The sequence below is a fragment of the Nicotiana tabacum genome, chromosome 18, assembly GCF_000715075.1.
Source record: "Nicotiana tabacum cultivar K326 chromosome 18, ASM71507v2, whole genome shotgun sequence".
Taxonomy (NCBI): domain Eukaryota; kingdom Viridiplantae; phylum Streptophyta; class Magnoliopsida; order Solanales; family Solanaceae; genus Nicotiana; species Nicotiana tabacum.
The window spans coordinates 91059418-91076991 of NC_134097.1; the positions used below are offsets into that span (position 1 = coordinate 91059418).

General features: G+C 37.5%; 2 pseudogenes; both read right to left on the bottom strand.

Moving 5' to 3' along the window:
- Positions 1 to 520: 520 nt before the first annotated feature.
- Positions 521 to 3946, bottom strand: LOC107766380 (putative nucleoredoxin 1; annotated as a pseudogene).
- Positions 3947 to 11625: 7679 nt separating this feature from the next.
- On the bottom strand, positions 11626 to 16832 carry LOC107766379 (putative nucleoredoxin 1; annotated as a pseudogene).
- Between the last annotated feature and the right edge of the window lie 742 nt (positions 16833 to 17574).

Consider the following 17574-nt stretch of genomic DNA (forward strand, 5'->3'; position numbering starts at 1 on the left):
GTAAATTTTAATGAGAAATGTTTGACATACTACTAGTTACATCTGTTCAACGTTTCTACATATGAGACAATCTCTTTCCTCTGAAGAAGACAGGACAGAAATGAGGATCATGATTTTGTAAATTGTTGCCTTCACCATCAACAGGTATTCTCAGAACCTGGAAACAGGAGAAATCATGATTGACTAACCACAAAATAATTCCACAATATATTTTATTTATAATGTTAAACATAATAGTGTTATTATAAGCAGTGGCGGAAGCAAAATCTCCACGAAGGGGGTTCAAAAAGAAAATTTTGTAGATAGTGGGAATTGAACCTAGGACCTTATGAAGGTTTTGAACCCCCTTGACCACTAAACTACACTTTTGGGTTGTGTTAAGGGGGTTCAAAACTTAATATATAGAGGTAAAAAACAGATTTTACCTATACCAGTGTAATTTTTTGGCAAACTCCCTTCCACCCCCCTAAATCCGCCCCTGATTATAAGACTCATTCAAACCACCAACTTAACTAACTCCCTAAGCTTTATAGCAAACTTGTCCATCGCAAATCCACCCTTCATTTGATTTCATTTCCTCCTCTTCAAGCTCCTTTTCTTCTGCCTCTGCATCTATGTTGCATCCCTTGTTCTCCTCCAGAGCACATTTGGGGTAGAGATCAAACTCACACTCTTCACAACAGAATGACCACACTCGTCCCTCGCCATTGCATCCATCACAGTTATAAAACAAGCGCTTTGTAAGTACGAGTTCATGCTCATGGAGAGCGTGATTCACATTCTCAGGCCACCCCTTTGCCATCTCCTCATATTGTGCCTCAATCTGCTTCACGCGCTCCTCTGTGAATGGATAAGCATCAACACCAAAACAAATAACAAGATTTCTGGCTTCAGTTGTAACAGTCCTGCCTGTTGGCCTAATAGCAACCAACATGGGGATACCACGAACTTTGAACAGACTACTCAATCACACCTTCCTTTCATCACCAACAGGAAAAGAGCCAGCCACGACATTGTGGCAAAAAGTTCATCAAAGGAGGCCTGATCTCTATCACTAGATATGAATACAACCTCTAAAGCATCATCATTCGCTTTAATATTGTCATATGCTTCTGTAAGCTTTGGTCGGAAAGCACGGCACGGAGGACACCAGTGTGCAGAAAAGTAAAGAAGAACATTCTTCCCAAGAAGAGCAGACACTGGAATCTACAAAGAAAAATCTCTGATGACTGACTGTAAGTGTGGGAAGGCAGGTAAAGACATCAATAGAAATGGGATGGAAGATGGTTTACAGTATGATTGGCAAAGAAAAATACATAAGAGCACATCTCATGTTAAAATCAGAAAAATAGATGATAACTCGACTAGCAAAGTCAGAGTTATCAAAAAGTCACGTTAATATAACTAGAGTTACCAAATTATGAAAGTAAACATAAGCATCTCACCTTACCACCATCCTTCCCAATGACGAAATCATGATCTCCTGAAACCAAAATTGACTCAAGTGTCTGCGCTTCTCGATTAGCTTTCTCTATCTTCTCAAGTTTTGCAAATCTCTCAGGTGTAAAAGGGTATGCTTGGATGCCGTGCTCCTCTGTGGCTTCAGCTACATTAGAATGAAGAGCCTTCCCATCTGGCGAAATGATCACCAATGTAGGAAGTTCAGATAGTTCAGCTTCTCGCAGCTCCTGTCCTTCAAGGGGAAGTGAAAACCAAGGCAAGTTAGCAAATGCTTGTTTGAATGACTCTTCATCATCATCAAGCGGAATCATCAGAGTCTCAAAGTTTTCTCCCAGTTCCTTCAACTTTTTTATACACTTCAACCAGCTTTGGAGTGAAAGAAAGGCATCCATTGAATGCGGCCAACGACAAATAAAGGCCTACAGTCTTGCCTTCAAGCTCACAAACTGCTACCTGATAGATATTAAATCATAGTGAAACAACTGTAACAACAGTACGAATTAAACCATAAAGAACATAGTGTAAGGAACTCCATAAGGTACAACAATTTGAACTGACTTTCCTCCCATCAGCGGCAAATACAAAGTTTCGTGACTGTGAGAGTAAGATAGATTTCAAGGATTGATCCCTCTTAGCTGCTTCTTCCCGGTCTTTAATTTCTTTAACCCATTCAGGAAGTAAAGGGTAACCTTCCACCCCATACTCAAGGATGGTCTCAACTCCACCATCAGTCAATACCTTCCCATTTTCATCAAGGAGTATTCCTTTAACAGCAAACAGCTCATCCAGACATTCACGGATTTCAGAATCAGAGAAAGGGACCGCTGGCCATGGCATTTTGGATAAGTAACCCATGAAAGACTCATCATCCTCATCAGCAGAAAGGAAAACAACTTTAAGTTCTCCTTTGGGAAGGAGCTCATTGTACACCTCTACCAAATTTGGGGTGAAACGTTGGCACGAACCACACCATGATACCGAAAAGTATAACCCAACTCTTCCCCCTTTTTGAAGTATCAAGTGTAACCTAAAAGTTTGAAAACAATGAGAAGCTTGGATTGTTGATAAATATAGTGGATCAACTCTGTTAATGATTTGAAAATCCACTTAATTCTTTTTTATCATATGGAAGTGATACAAACAGAGTATAACACAATGGATGACAAGCAAATTTGTTACTCCCTCCATCCCAATTTGTTTGGCATAGTTTGAATAAACACAGAGTTTAAGAAAGGAATACATGAGCTAAATTGGTATAAATATCAAAAGTACAGTGATAACAAAAAATATCTTTTTGTATACAATAATCCCATGACAAATTATGTCAACCGAAAAAAGGAAAGTTAAAGTTACAAGTTTCTAAATATAGAAAGGTGTCAATATGGAACAGCCTAGATATTGTTCGCTTTGCACCTAAGCTCGCGCGGCTTTAAAATGTGTCACTAGGGTCTAATACTTGTGTACTGATATACCCATCATCTCTCCCATTTTTTGTCGATGTGGGATTCACCTAGAGTGTCATATACACCCCTCCTTAGGTATTGTCCTTGGTGAGGTTTGCCTCATTACCTTCTCAAAGATGTGGGATTAACTCAGTTGGCTGCGGAAGTTTGCCCCACCATCGTTCAAGGTTGCAAGAGGAATAGGTCTAACATTATATTTTGTCACGTCCCAAACTACCCCTTAGACGTGATTGACATCCAGCACTTCCCACCTCCCAGGCGAACCATATTCCTTATATTTAACTATTTATACAAGCATTGAGAGAAAATAAGTGCATGTCCAAAAGCATAATTAATAATTAAATATGGAATAACTATCACCAAATCCATAATCTATTGATAGAAACTCAATGATAACTTAAATAATATAACTCCAGTCCAAATGCCACGCTAAGACCGTGGAGTATCTAATAAAGTTACATGACTTTAACTAGAAGGCATGCATACCCAAAGCAAAGAAATATGATAGCTTAATTGTAGGAATTCACTAAAGAACTCAAGGATTAAGCAGCCGACTCAGGAGGAGAAGTTCGAGAATTTCAGCAATGGCGGAAAAGAGAAGATGTGGATTTGAGAGAATTATGAGAGAAGAGAGTATTTAGAAAATTTATAATGCAAATCTTATTCATTTCTATATATTAAAATGTACTTATATAAAATGGGAATGAATACAACTTGTCTAACAAAATTTATTCTCCTAACAACTTGTTAACTAACTCCAACTAACTTCTGCTGACATGGCATTTAACTAGCTAACTGATTTATGAAATTTTTTCTCTAACTAACATTTACTGATTCAACTAACTTCGAGCTGGATTTTTTGTATCAATACTCCCTCCTGCAGAAGATCCTTGACCACAAGGATCAAAATTAGGAAATTGAACCTTCACTACAGTTAAGAATTCCCAAGTAGCATGATTAGTAGGTAACCCTGCCCATTTCACCAATCCTTGTGCGATAGCTTTGTTTCCCTTCTTTACCATCCTTCTTTGTAGTATGGCCTCTGGTTTTGGACAATGTGGGCTGGCTATATCAGTGGTGGGAGGGTAGGCAATTTGAGTGGGTAGTTGGTGGCATTTCTTTAAGAGTAATACATGAATGGTAGGGTGTATTTTGACTTATAGTGGAAACAGTAGGGTATATGCAACTAGTCCTACTCTTTTGGATATCTGAAAAGGTCCATAATACTTTGCTGCTAACTTGTGAAATGGTTGTGCTAACGCGGTAGCTTGTTTATATGGTTGGATCTTCAAATAAACGTAATCTCCTACTGCAAATTGCCTGTCACTCCTGTGAGCATCAGCTTGTTGTTTCATCTTTAGTTGAGCTCTCAGCAAATGATGTTTGGGTAGTTGTAACTTCAGCTCCCTATTGATCAGTGTATTGTCAACTTCAACTGAGGTTGATTCACCTGGTAAGTAAGGAAGATGCAAGTAAGGAGGTCTGCCATATAGAACTTCGTAAGGGGAGGTTTTAATAGCTAAATGGTATGATGTATTGTACCAGTATTCAGCCATAGGTAGCCAAGAATACCATTTGGAGATGTCTTCATTATAGAAACATCGGAGATATGTCTCCGAACATCTGTTTAGAACTTCAGTTTGCCCATCAGACTGAGGATGATAGGTTGAGGAAGTGTTCAATTGTACCCCTTGTATTGAGAATAACTCTTGCCAGAATGAACTCAAAAATACTGCATCTCTGTCACTAACAATCGAGTCTGGGAGACCATGCAATTTCACTATGTTATCCAGGAATACCTTGGCTATTGATTGGGCAGTATAAAGATGCTTTAAGGGAATGAAGTACCCATACTTACTTAGTCTGTCCACAACCACAAGAATGACTTCATAACTATGGGATTTGGGCAACCTATCTATAAAAAGTCCATGCTGATTTGTGACCACACCACATCTGGAGTAGGTAGTGGTTGTAGAAGGTAGGGGTGGCATATATCGGGTAAAACCGATAATCCGAACCATTAATTATTTATTGGGTTATCGGTATTGGGTTATTGTATTAACGGTTCGGTGACAGATTAAAAAGAATTTATTGAGTTATCGATTCAGGCTCGGTTTGATAATTCTGTTATTGGGTAGAAAACCAATAACCCAATAAGGGTTAACTAATTTACTAGTTTACCCTTAAGTATATACATACTAGGGTTTCATATACACAGTTTTCACTTCTCAGTTTCTCCGCCTCACACCCTGTCGCCCTCACCAGTTCTTCGCCAAATGGATTGCTTTTGCTTGCAAATTCAACCACTGATTTTTAAATAAAAGTTTTTCTTGGAATACTCAAGTCAAGTTTCACTAAGATGGAACTTTAACTGGTTGTCCTGTTACTCAATCAGATGATGTGGGTGCTTTTGGCAGCAAGAAAATCTTACAATTAGAAGAAATATTTTCTATCAAAAGAATATTGATCAATTGAAAAGGAGAACGAATGCCAATATATCTAAGCAACATAAAATAGAATTGTTCTCATTTCCATAATCTATTTTAGTTTTATCTTATCGGGTAAACCGATAACCGAACCGATAATGATCATTAACTGATTAACCGATAATCGATAACCAATATCTTATCGGTTTGGTTATCGGTTTATCATATTTATAAACTGATAACCGATAGGCAAAACCGATAATATTCATAACCGAACCAAACCGACCGATGCCCGCCCCTAGTAGAAGGCCAGGGTAGGCTGCTAGATCAGATTTGCTTCTTTGGCACGTGTCACATCCTTGCACAACTAACTGGACACCTTTCCTGATACCCTTCCAGTAAAATAGTGTCATAAGCCTTTTTAATGTTGCTTCAATTCCTGAATGACGTCCTTGTGGAGTGGAATGCCATAGCCAATGATGTGTGTTTTCAGCTGCTGAATGTTGCCAGTACTAATTTCCCTTTTCTCCTCAATTGGTTGTGCTGCCAAATGTATTGTGAGTGAGTTGAGGGATTATCTATTAGTTGCTCGATCAATGCTTTGAGCTCAGAGTCTGTCTCCCATCTATCAATGATGGCTTGCATCAGATCAAAACTGGTAGTAGATAGTACAAGACAGAATAGTTCAGCCCAGGCATCAAAGGGCATCGGCCACCTTACTTGTGACTCCACTTTTATACTTAATGACATAGTCAAAGAACATAAGCTTAGTTAGCCACATAAGCTGGGAGTTGGTATGAAACTTTTGTTCCATTAAGAACTTCAAAGCTCTTTGGTCAGTTCTGATGATGAACCTTTGGCCAAGCAGATATTGAGACCATTTAGTGACTGCATGAACTATGGCTAATAGCTCTCTGTATTACACTGAGAGTGCCATATGCCTGGTAGATAATTCTTTGATGATAAAGGCTATGGGGTGTCCTTATTGCATGAGAACAACACCAATCCCATGTCCACTGGCATCAGTTTCAACAACAAAGGTTTTGTTAATATCAGGAAGTGTCAATATAGGAGCTTTTGTCAAGGCTTCCTTTAATTCTTCAAAAGCTGCAGTAGCTTTGGGCGACCATTTGAAGTTATCCTTCTTCAAGAGGTCTGTTAATGGTTTGCAAATAATCCCAAAGCTTTGTATGAACCTTCTATAGTAGCCAACTAAGCCAAGAAATCCTCTCAGTTATTTAATGTTGGTTGGTATGGGCCAGTTTCTGACGACTTCTATTTTTTTAGGGGTTGTTGATACTCTTCCTTCAGTAATGAAGTGGCCTAAATACTCTATCCTTTTAACTCCAAAGAAACACTTACTCTCTTTAGCAAATAGATGGTATTTCTTTATATCAAGGAATACAGATCTGAGATGCCCCAAGTGATCCTCCATGCTCCTACTATAGATGAGTATATCATCAAAGAAAACTAGTACATACTTTCTGAGAAAAGCCTGAAAGACAGAGTTCATCAAGCCTTGGAATGTTGCTGGTGCATTTAACAGACCAAAGGGCATCACCAAGTACTCATAGTGTCCTAAGTGAGTCCTAAATACAGTCTTAGGCACATCTTCTTTTGCCATTCTCAATTGATGATATCCAGACCTTAGATCTTTTTTAGAGAAGATCTTAGACCCTCTCAATTCATCTAACATATATTTCACCATAGGTATGGAAACCTATTCTTTATAGTGTGTTTGTTTAGGTCCCTATAGTCAATACATAATCTCCAAGACCTATTCTTCTTCCCAACTAAGACAACATGGGCATCAAAAGGACTGCTGCTAGGTTGTATAATTCCCTGGTCTAACATTTGTTGTACCAGGGATTCTATCACATCTTTCTTCAATGAAGGAAACCTATAGGGTCTCTTATTTATAGGTTCAGTTTCTGATTGCAACAACACAATTCTGTGGTAAAAGACTCTTCTAGAAAGTGGTAACTGTTTAGGTTCCACAAATAATTCTTTAAATTCTTTCAGTAAGGTTAACAATTATGGATCTACATTGTTTTGTTCTTTAGACTCTAAGGAATACCATTGTAACTCATTACACATAGTAGGTATTACTTAAGTCATACAAAGCTCATAATGATTACCTATAGCTCTAGTTAATCTCCCCACTCTAGTAGCTATGACATGTTTCCTGCTCCTCTAAGAACGTGCTTCCTTGCTTTGTAGTAGAACTCTATAGTAAGAGTTTTGAAATTCATCTTTATATCTCCGAGTGTTAATAGCCACTGAACTCTAAGCACTACACCACATGATCCTACAGGCAATAACAAGAATTCAGTAGAGAATTCAACCCCTTGCAACAACTAAGAAATTATGTGGTAAAAGACTCTTCTAGACCGTGGTAACTGTTTAGGTTCCATAAACAATTCTTTAAATTCTTTCAGTAAGGTTAACAGTTGTGGATCTACATTGTTTTTTTCTTTAGACTCTAAGGAATACCATTGTGACTCATTACACATAGTAGGTATTACTTGAATCGTACAAAGCTTAGAATGATTACCTATAGCTCTAGTTAATCTCCCCACTCTAGTAGTTATGACATGTTTCCTGCTCCTCTTAGAAATCAAACATCACTCAAATTAACTTTTTTTTAAAAATATTTGAAAATCTATAACCAAACGTTTCCTTAATTTCCCTTTTCGGAATATTTCCCTAACTTTTGTCAGAGTGAAGTGAATACCATATTTTCTTTTACAAATTCGTCACAATTTTGTAATGGACCTGTCCGTTATGAATATTCTGTCACAAATATGTATTTGTCTTGTCATAAATTGGCAAAATAACCCTGTCAGTTATGACAATAAGCAAATAGATATACGAGATCAATTCATCATAGAAGCAATTTAAAAAGGTGAAATTTAGCTCAAGTGCTACAAGACTCATGATGAGAGAGCAGATATTTTGACAAAAGCACATCATAAAGATCAATTTTTTCTATCTTAGAGAGTTACTTGGACTTGTAAAATAATTGCGTTAAGAAGAAATGTTAAGATTAGTGCACTTTTAATTGTATTCAACTTCTAGATTATTTAGAAAAAATTTAGCTAGTCAGTGTAGAATAAAGCAAGTTTGAGTCGAGTCAATAAAGAGAGTAGTAAAGTTTGTTAAATTTTTGAGAGACTGACATAATTGGCCGTTCGGCACAAACTTAAGACAACTGCTAGCCCATTATATTTGATTGCAAGTTATAGCCAAAAACTTATTGCATTGGCTACAACAAAACATGGGGGAAGTGCACGGTTAGCCACTAATAACACATGTATTTATTTTTAAGCCACTGTTTAAAATGTCTTTAGTCTTTAGCCACTACTTTAATAAATTTTAACTGCCCGGACGAAAATATCCTTTTTTCATGTCCTTAACTTTTGAACTTAACTTCAGGACTTCAGGACTACATGTCCTTAACTTTTGAACTTGTAACTCTAAGTTCAGGACTTCAGGACTACATGTCTTTAACTTTTGAACTTAACTTCAGGACTTTAGGGACTACATGTCCTTAACTTTTGAACTTGGAACTCTAAGTTCAGGACTACATGTCCTTAACTTTTGAACTTAACTTCAGGACTACATGTCCTTAACTTTTGAACTTGGAACTCTAAGTTCAGGACTACATGTCCTTAACTTTTGAACTTGGAACTCTAACTCCAGGACTACATGTCCTTAACTTTTGAACTTAACTTCAGGACTTTAAGACTACATGTCCTTAACTTTTGAACTTGGAACTCTAAGTTCAGGACTACATGTCCTTAACTTTTGAACTTGTAATTCTAAGTTCATGACTACATGTCCTTAACTTTTGAACTTGGAACTAAAACCAAATAAAAATAGGAAAACTATCCCATATAAATAAATAACATGGGTTAAAACAGAGTTCGTTGTGACTTGCGGCCTACTCTGTTCTCTCACATTCTCCTACCCAAACAAAAGCCTAAAATAATACCAAATTTCATCTCATGGATTGGGTTCGTGGTGAAGCTGTTGGTCAAGCATTGGGTTCGTGGTAAAGCTGTTGGTCAAGCAAGTTTTGGAAAAGTCAATTTTGCAATACCCACAAAGCAGAGTACTCAAATTCTTCCATTGATGGTAGTAAAGTCATCTTGGGTTTCCCGCTCTGCTACTCTCAGCAACGAGAAGAAAAGCGTATTTTCGTTTGGGAAGGAATGGGTAACACTGTCTTTTTATATTAATATTAATAGACTAGTGGCTACTTTTGCTTAGCATTAAAAATACTGAATAAAAAGTAAATACCACTTTAAAAAGTGGCTACCCCACACAATGTTTACACAAAACATTCGCTAACCCCCACCTTATTTTTTTATTCTGCCTCTTTGCTACGCCCAGCTCCACCATCCAAACAATTATCATAACCCATCATAATTATCAGTGTTTACTTTCTCAATTTGATAGTTTCTGTAATAAGATTGATATAACATGCACTTAATAGATTTTATTTTTATTTAAGATATAGTTATACAGAAAAAAATTTGCTATACATGGCGGGTCGTTTTACTGTACATTACTCCATTGATAATGAAAATTTTTTAGTTGGCAAAAGAGAATAATCAATTTTCTGTTTTTGCTTGTTTTGCATCTTTCAATTTTCTGTTTTTGCTTGTTTTGCATCTTTCCTATTGAAAATTCGGTAAAAATTGAACATAAAAAAATGATATGTGTACCACACTGTGTACCATTTGTGTATCATATTTGTATCTATTGTGTATCACATTATATTCATGTATACTTGTGTGTGAGATACATGCGTGATACATGTTTAATACATGTGTCACAAAAGACTTTTTTGAACTCGATTTAATTATGAATTTTGATTAAAAAAACCAGTCCAAATCACCTCCAATCTTCCTCAAATTTTGTATATTGACTTATCTATTTATTTTCAATGAATTTCAACTATACCCATTGAAAAAGTTTCTTTTTTGTTTAGATTTTGGAATATTGTATGTATTTTTTGTATTTCATCACCTTATTTGCTACCCCTTCCATAAAATTTCCTTTTCTTCTTGTAACTAGTATTGCTAATCACGCTTAAAATATGGAAGGTGATTTTTGCATGTGATTCTTTGAGAGAAAGAACCCTATTATTTGGTTTTTTAATTTTTGTTGGCTAGTTTTGGTAAGTCTATGATTAATGGCTAAAGGTTGGTAAGTTGAGATTTATTTGGGCCATTTGTGTAAGTTTGAGGGGCTATAGAGGTAGTTTTCTCAAAAATTTTCGAAGTAGTTTTTGTTGTTTCAAGTTCCTATACACGACTAGATTGCTCCTGAGAAGAGTATAAATAGGAGAACTTTGTAATTCCTCTATGCAATACAAATAAGATTTTCAGAGAAAATTCCTCTCCAAGGTCTACTCTTTCTTAGCTCTCTTTAAATAACTTCCTTCACGTGTAAACTTCAGCACCACAATAACAACATATCTAATCACAAGTAGGATCTGGGAAGGATGGTGAGTACGCCACCTTACTCATACCTCGTAGAGAAGCCCTTCATTTCTTGAAATTTTGCCTATTCAATCAGATACAACTAGATGTGGAATCCTTCGAACTGCTCTTAGGTTCTTACCTACTTCAACATCAGACAATGGAACAGCAAGCCATGGATTTCCTTGAAGTAGCTATTGAATAAGTTATATCATTCTCACTGGATGAGATGAACACTATTTTAACAATATCATCTAACAACATTTGTAAATTTTAATGAGAAATGTCTGACATACTACTAGTTACATTTGTTCAACGTTTCTACATATGAGATAATCTCTTTCCTCTGAAGAAGACATGACAGAAATGAGGATCATGATTTTGTAATTGTTGCCTTCACCATCAACAGGTATTCTCAGAACTTTGAAAAAGGAGAAATAATGATTGACTAACCACAAAATAATTCCACAATATATTTTATTTATAATGTTAAACATAATAGTGTTATTATAAGCAGTGGCGGAAGCAAGATCTCCACGAAGGGGGTTCAAAAAGAAAATTTTGTAGCTAGTGGGAATTGAACCTAGGACCTTATGAAGGTTTTGAACCCCTTGACCACTAAACTACACTTTTGGGTTGTGTTAAGGGGTTCAAAACTTAATATATAGAGGTAAAAAATAGATTTTGCCTTATATATACAGTGTAATTTTTCGGCGAACCCCCTTCCACCCCCTAAATCCGCCCCTGATTATAAGACTCATTCAAACCACCAACTTAACTAACTCCCTAAGCTTTATAGCAAACTTCTCCATCGCAAATCCACCCTTCATTTGATTTCATTTCCTCCACTTCAAGCTCATTTTCTTCTGCCTCTGCATCTATGTTGCATCCCTTGTTCTCTTCCAGAGCACATTTGGGGTGGAGATCAAAATCACACTCTTCACAACAGAATGACCACACTCATCCCTCGCCATTGCATCCATCACAGTTATAAAACAAGCGCTTTGTAAGTACGAGTTCATGCTCATGGAGAGCGAGATTCACATTCTCAGGCCACCCTTTTGCCATCTCCTCATATTGTGCCTCAATCTGCTTCACGCGCTCCTCTGTGAACGGATAAGCATCAGCACCAAAACAAATAACTAGATTTCTGGCTTCAGTTGTAACAGTCCTGCCTGTTGGCCTAATAGCAACCAACATGGGGATACCACAAACTTTGAACAGACTACTCAATCACACATTCCTTTCATCACCAAAGGGAAGAACCAGCCACGACATTGTGGCAAAAAATTAATCAAAGGAGGCCTGATCTCTGTCACTAGATATGAATACAACCTCTAAAGCATCATCATTTGCTTTAATCTTGTCATTTGCTTCTATAAGCTTTGGTAGGAAAGCACTGCACGGAGGACACCAGTGTGCAGAAAAGTAAAGAAGAACATTCTTCCCAACAAGAGCAGACACTGGAATCTACAAAGAAAAATTTCTGATGACTGACTGTAAGTGTGGGAAGGCAGGTAAAGACATCAACAGAAATGGGATGGAAGATGGTTTACAGTATGATTGACAAAGAAAAATACATAAGAGCACATCTCATGTCAAAATCAGAAAAAAAAAGATGATAACTCGACTAGCAAAGTCGGAGTTATCAAAAAGTCACGTTAATATAACTAGAGTTACCAAATTATGAAAGTAAACATAAGTATCTCACCTTAGCACCATCCTTCCCAATAATAAAATCATGATATCCTGAAACCAAAATTGACTCAAGTGTCTGCGCTTCTCGATTAGCTTTCTCTATCTTCTCAAGTTTTGCAAATCTCTCAGGTGTAAAAGGGTATGCTTGGATGTCGTGCTCCTCTATGGCTTCATCTACATTAGAATGAAGAGCCTTCCCATCTGGCTAAATGATCACCAATGTAGGATGTTCAGATAGTTCAGCTTCTCGTAGCTCCTGTCCTTCAAAGGGAAGTGAAAACCAAGGCAAGTTAGCAAATTCTTGTTTGAATGACTCTTCATCATCATCAAGCGGAATCATCAGAATCTCAAAGTTTTCTCCCAGTTCCTTCAACTTTTTTATACACTTCAACCAGCTTTGGAGTGAAAGAAAGGCATCCATTGAATGCGGTCAACGACAAATAAAGGCCTACAGTCTTGCCTTCAAGCTCACAAACTGCTACCAGATAGATATTAAATCATAGTGAAACAGCAGTAACAACAGTACGAATTAAACCATAAAGAACATAGTGTAAGGAACTCCATAAGGTATAGCAATTTGAACTGACTTTCCTCCCATCAGCGGCAAATACAAAATCTCGTGACTGTGAGAGTAAGATAGATTTCAAGGATTGATCCCTCTTAGCTTCTTCTTCCCGGTCTTTAATTTCTTTAACCCATTCAGGAAGTAAAGGGTAACCTTCCACCCCATACTCAAGGATGGTCTCAACTCCACCATCAGTCAATACCTTCCCATTTTCATCAGGGAGTATTCCTTTAACAGCAAAAAACTCATCTAGACGTTCACGGGTTTCAGAATCAGAGAAAGGGACCGCATGCCATGGCATTTTGGATAAGTAACCCATGAAAGACTCATCGTCCTCATCAGCAGAAAGGAAACCAACTTTAAGTTCTCCTTTGGGAAGGATCTCATTGTACACCTCTACCAAATTTGGTGTGAAACGTTGGCACGGACCACACCATGATTGCGCCTAAGCTCGCGCGACTTTAAAATGTGTCATTAGGGTTTAATACTTGTGTACTGATATACCCAGCATCTCTCCCATATTTTGTCGATGTGGAATTCGTCTAGAGTGTCATATATACCCCTCCTTAGGTATTGTCCTTGGTGAGGTTTGCCTCATTACCTTATCAAAGATGTGGGATTAACTCAGTTGGCTGCGGAAGTTTGCCCACCATCGTTCAAGGTTGCAAGCGGAATAGGTCTAACATTATATTTTGTCACGTCCCAAACTACCCCCTAGACGTGATTGGCATCCAGCACTTCCCACCTCCCAGGCGAACCATATTCCTTATATTTAACTATTTATACAAGCATTGAGAGAAAATAAGTGCAGGTCCAAAAGCATAATTAATAATTAAATACGGAATAGCTATCACCGAATCCATAATCTATTGATAGAAACTCAATGATAACTGAAATAATAAAACTCTAGTCCAAATGCCACGCTAAGACCGTAGAGTATCTAATAAAGTTACATGACTTTAACTAGCAGGCATGCATACCCAAAGCAAAGAAATATGATAGCTTAATTGCAGGAATTCACTAAAGAACTCAAGGATTAAGCATCCGACTCAGGAGGAGAAGTTCGAGAATTTCAGCAATGGCGGAAAAGAGAAGATGTGGATTTGAGAGAATTATGAGAGAAGAGAATATTTAGGAAACTTATAATGCAAATCTTATTCATTTCTATATATTACAATGAACTTATATAAAATGGGAATGAATACAACTTGTCTACCAAAATTTATTCTCCTAACAACTTGTGTAACTAACTCCAACTAACTTCTGCTGACATGGCATTTGACTAGCTAACTGATTTCTGAATTTTTTTCTCTAACTAACATTTACTGATTCCACTAACTTCGACCTGGATTTTTTGTATCAATACTCCCTCCTGCAGAAGATCCTTGACCACAAGGATCAAAATGAGGAAATCGAACCTTCACTACAGTTAAGAATTCCCAAGTAGCACAATTAGCAGGTAACCCTGCACATTTCACCAGTCCTTGTGCGATAACTTTGTTTCCCTGCTTTACCATCCTTCTTTGTAGTATGACCTCTGGTTTTGGACAATGTGGGTTGGCTATATCAGTGGTGGGAGGGTAGGCAATTTGAGTGGGTAGTTGGTGGCATTTCTTTAAGAGTAATACATGAATGGTAGGGTGTATTTTGACTGATGGTGGAAACAGTAGGGTATATGCAACTAGTCCTACTCTTTTGGAGATCTGAAAAGGTCCATAATACTTTGCTGCTAACTTGTGAAATGGTTGTGCTGACACGGTAGCTTGTTTATATGGTTGGATTTCAAATAAACCCAATTTCCTACTGCAAATTGCCTGTCACTCCTGTGAGCATCAGCTTGTTGTTTCATCCTTAGTTGAGCTCTCAGCAAATGATATTTGAGTAGTTGTAACTTCAGCTCCCTATTGATCAGTGTATTATCAACTTCAACTAAGGCTGATTCACCTGGTAAGTAAGGAAGACGCAAGTAAGGTGGTCTGCCATATAAAATTTCGTAAGGGGTGGTTTTAATAGCTAAATGGTATGATGTATTGTACCAGTATTCAGCCATAGGTAGCCAATAATACCATTTGGAGCTGTCTTCATTACAGAAACATCAGAGATATGTCTCCGAACATCTGTTTAGAACTTCAGTTTGCCCATCAGACTGAGGATGATAGGTTGAGGAAGTGTTCAATTGTACCCTTGTATTGAGAACAACTCTTGCCAGAATGAACTCAAAAACACTGCATCTCTGTCACTAACAACTGAGTCTGGGAGACCATGCAATTTGACTATGTTATCCAGGAATACCTTGGCTATTGATTGGGCAGTATAAGGATGCTTTAAGGGAATGAAGTACCCATACTTACTTAGTCTGTCCGCAACCACAAGAATGATTTCATAAACATGGGATTAGGGAAACCTATCCATAAAATTTCCATGCTGATTTGTGACCACACCACATCTGGAGTAGGTAGTGGTTGTAGAAGGTAGGGGTGGGCATATATCGGGTAAAACCGATAACCCGAACTATTAATTATTTATTGGGTTATTAGGTTAACGATTCGGTAACGGGTAAAAAAAAATTTTATTGGGTTATCGGTTCGGGCTCGGTTTGACAATTCTGTTATTGGGTAAAATCGATAACCCAATAAGGGTTAACTAATTTACTAGTTTACCCTTAAGTATATACATACTAGGGTTTCATATACATAGTTCTCACTTCTCAGTTTCTCCGCCTCACACCATGTCGCCCTCACTAGTTCTCCGCCAAATGGATTGCCTTTGCTTGCAAATTCAACCACTGATTTTTAAATGAAAGTTTTTCTTGGAAGACTCAAGTCAAGTTTCACTAAGATGGAACTTTAACTGGTTGTCCTGTTACTCAATCAGATGATGTGGGTGCTTTTGGCAGCAAGAAAATCTTACAATTAGAAGAAACATTTTTATCAAAAGAATATTGATCAATTGAAAAGGAGAATGAATGCCAATATATCTAAGAAACATAAAACTGAATTGTTCTCATTTGCAGAATCCGTTTAGTTTTATCTTATCGGGTAAACCGATAACCGAACCGATAATGATCAATAACCGATTAACTGATAACCGATAACCAATAACCAATATCTTATCAATTTGGTTATCGGTTTATCATATTTATAAAATGATAACCAATAGGCAAAATCGATAATATTCATAACCGAACCGAACTGACCGATGCCCACCCCAAGTAGAAGGCCAGGGTAGGCTGCTAGATCAGATTTGCTTCTTTGGCTAGTGTCACATCCTTGCACAACTAACTGGACATCTTTCCTGATACCCTTCCAGTAAAATAGTGTCATAAGCCTTTTTAATGTTGCTTCAATGCCTGAATGACGTCCTTGTGGAGTGGAATGCCATAGCCAATGATGTGTGTTCTCAGCTACTGAATGTTGCCCAGTACCAATTTCCCTTTTCTACTCAATTGGTTGTGCTGCCAAATGTATTGTGAGTATGTTGAGGGATTAGCTATTAGTTGCTCGATCAATGCTTTGAGCTCAGAGTTTGTCTCCCAACTATCAATGATGGCTTGCAGCAGATCAGAACTAGTAGTAGATAGTACAAGACAGAATAGTTTAGCTCCAGGCATCTTAGAAAGGGCATCGGCCACCTTATTTGTGACTCCACTTTTATACTTAATGACATAGTCAAATGACATAAGTTTAGTTAGCCACATAAGCTGAGAATTGGTAAGAAGCTTTTGTTCCATTAAGAACTTCAAAGCTCTTTAGTCAGTTCTGATGATGAACCTTTGGCCAAGCAGATATTGAGACCATTTAATGACTACATGAACTATGGCTAATAGCTCTCGGTATTACACTGAGAGTTCCATATGCCTGGTAGATAATTCTTTGCTGATAAAGGCTATGGGGTGTTCTTATTGCATGAGAACAACACCAATCCCATGTCCGTTGGCATCAGTTTCAACAACAAAGGTTTTGTTAATATCAGGAAATGTCAATATAGGAGCTTTTGTCAAGGCTTCCTTTAATTCTTCAAGAGGTCTGTTAATGGTTTGCAAATAATCCCAAAGCTTTGTATGAACCTTCTATAGTAGCCAACTAAGCCAAGAAATCTTCTCAGTTGTTTAATGTTGGTTGGTATGGGCCAGTTTCTGACGACTTCTATTTTTTGAGGGTCTGTTGATACTCCTCCTTCAGTAATGAAGTGGCCTAAATACTCTATCCTTTTATCTCCAAAGAAACACTTACTCTCTTTAGCAAATAGATGGTGTTTCTTTATATCAAGGAATACAGATCTGAGATGCCCCAAGTGATCCTCCATGCTCCTACTATAGATAAGTATATCATCAAAAAAAACTAGTACATAATTTCTGAGAAAAGCCTGAAAGACAAAGTTTATCAAGCCTTGGAATGTTGTTGGTGCATTTAACAGACCAAAAGGCATCACCAAGTACTCATAGTGTCCTAAGTGAGTCCTAAATACAGTCT